Source organism: Octopus bimaculoides, chromosome 7 (assembly GCF_046866305.1).
Source record: "Octopus bimaculoides isolate indiv1 chromosome 7, ASM4686630v1, whole genome shotgun sequence".
NCBI lineage: Eukaryota > Metazoa > Mollusca > Cephalopoda > Octopoda > Octopodidae > Octopus > Octopus bimaculoides.
In genome coordinates this window covers 67,036,067-67,038,988 of record NC_142934.1, presented here as the reverse complement: position 1 = coordinate 67,038,988, position 2,922 = coordinate 67,036,067, and positions in this window count along the sequence as shown.

Here is a 2,922-nt window from a genome sequence, read left to right as displayed (position 1 = left end):
CGGACTAAATGCCGCTAAGCATTATTGTCTGGCGTACTAACAATTCTGACAGCTCACCACATAAAATTAAAAAAAAACAAGCGAATTATAGTCTTGAAGTATTATATCACTTTCTGATGGAGATGCAGGTAACTGTTATTTTTAATGCTCTGTATTACTGTTGTACAGTATTTTGAGCGATTATCTAGTTTTTCTTGTTTCAAGTGGACATTAGTTCATGCCTCAAGGTTATATAATATCCACCAATATTCCAATATTTCCTTATTAATGCTTTTATCCAACTTTTCATAACTATTGAATATGACTCCTTCTTGAGTCAGAAATATTTCAAATCTTTTAGTTGATGCTATAGTAAGAAGTGTTTTATTCGTTTTGTTTTTATACTATTTTCTTATTAAATCAATATTCGAAACACAACAATAAAAAAAATTCCCCATACATGATGGTGAAAATTAGCGCTGTCGCACACAATGTAACTTTTTTGTTCAAAGTTCTTTTAAAATCAGTTTAATCTATTTGAGGTGTTTTTTTTTCTCACTTTTCTTTCTCTATTCTAGTTTTTAATTATTTATTTATTTCAGAATTTTTAAAAACTTTTCTTCACGAAAGATGAGAATGATCGGGTTGTTACGTTCAAGAATTAATTTGTCAAAATGTCAGCTGTAAATATGAAGCCTTAGGCAATTTCTTCTAACTTGTCTTTCATCTTTTTTACTTTTAATTTAGAAAGAATTCTATGCGCGGTGGAGACTTACACAAAATTGATTCATCAAATGAAAATGATGAGAGTTCTCATAGACTATACATTCATCATATTTAATTGCATTCAGTTTGGATTTTGCCGTCGTTCCATCCAGTAATTTTGAGACAACAAATATGTTCTTCATGCCATAGTTCTATGTTTTAGTCTATCTTTCAGCTTTAAAACAAAATTGAGATTATAATTCGGGATTGTGATTATAATCACGATTTAATTTTAAGAATAAAAGTGGGTATATATAAATGGACATTAAGAGCAGTGCTCTGTGCAATGAAAAGCTGTATCTTAGGCATCATCACTAAGGCCATTCTGGAGCACCGCCTTCTGTGTATGAATGACATTGCATACATTAATATATTTGCTATGAAAGCTAAAGCATATATATGTGAATTATATTATCATTTCATGGTGGATATGATGCAATAAAATTGAATGAAGCAGTGCATGTATAATTTTAATAAATCCAGGACGACCAGCCTGCCTTCTGGGTCCAGAAAAACAGTACTTATCTGTAAGTCCAAGCTCTTCCTGATAAGGATTGCTACGCCCGCTCCTTTTCCCCGGCTAGGAGAAATAAATTTCTCGTAACCATACAGAAGAGGCGAGAACGCTTGAGGTCCGTTCATCTTGGACTCGGTTGCAATAACCACATCTATTCCGTGTGTTGTGAGGTCGTACAGGAAACAAACCTGTTTCCATTTTGACCCCATTCCACGCACATTCACACAGCCTAACTTAATCATCGATTAATGAAAAATATTTTACTTACGGTTGAGAAAGGGGGCATGACAGTTTTTTGTTTGCCTGCTTCCCCGACACTCCCCACGCTGCTGGACTTTTCACTGGCGTTGCCACCGCGCTCTGGGTTGGTGTGGCTGCCGGGCTAATAATTAGTTTACCCGCTATCACCTCTTGGGTAACATCTATTATTGCATTATCCTTTATATGTTCTTGGAGGATTTTTTCCTTCCATTCATCTTCTCCGACTTTCGCATAGCGAACGTCAGACTTATTGTCTGCCGTTTTGCTAAAGAGTTTTATTTTTGGATGTACTTTTATGTACCGCAAAACCTCCTCGTTTTTCTCATTAAAAGAGATGACTTTGACATTTTTTTTAAAAACCTTTAAAGTTTGAGACGAGGGCTTTGGCGAACCGTTATCCAACTAATGTAGTGCCAGTGAGGTGGGACTGGGGAATGTATTTGTGTTGTTCGTCTGTAATAATATATTTTATTTGGGGTGGGGAGTCCAGGGTGTTTGTTTTCTTCCTTTTGTGAGTTACCTGGGTAAGCTCCATCTCTTTACGTTGAAATCCTCAAAACCAGGTGGATATAGATGTCTAATTTTGTTTTATGTACCGGTTGCTGATAAAACATATCAGCACTTAGATTTTATACTATTTGCATATATTGTTAAGACTTGCGATTCGAATTTGTTCCGAGGTGTCTTGTTTATACGGTGCTGATGTTCTGAAACAAAAAAGAAATATATATATCCACCGTTCTCGTTTCGCTTGGCTTTGAGTTATTCTGTGTCTTTCTATGTATACCGTGTCTTAAACGACCTTTCTCTGAATGACATCCTTGATCTAATAAGTGTATAAAATACCAAATTAAATTTCACAATATATAATATATGTATATAAATATAATTTAGAGAAGGACCACCATTAATACAATTCAGACAATGAAAGACCCCATGACAGCATCCTGATACCTATTTTCTCGGTCTCTTTTGATAAACCGCTTGAAACCCAGAGTACCTAGGGATCCGAATAAAACTGTTTTAATCTATACACACACATTCACACACACATATGTGTGTGTATGTGTATATATATATATATATATATATATATATATATATATATATATATATATACGATGGGCTTCTTTCAGTTCTCGTCTGCCAAGTCCACTCCCAGGGCTTTCGTTGCTTCGTGTCTATAGAAGACACTTGCCCAATGTGCCACGCAGTGGGAACGAACCTGGAATCATGTACTTGTGAAACAAGTTTCTTATCACACAGCCACACCTGCGCCTATGTATGTATGCATGTATGTATGTGTGTGATGGATGTATTTCAATCCCTGTAGCCCACTTTATTGAGATAATTATTGTAATTAAACTCACAACAGATAATTACGACTAGAATTGTTAATT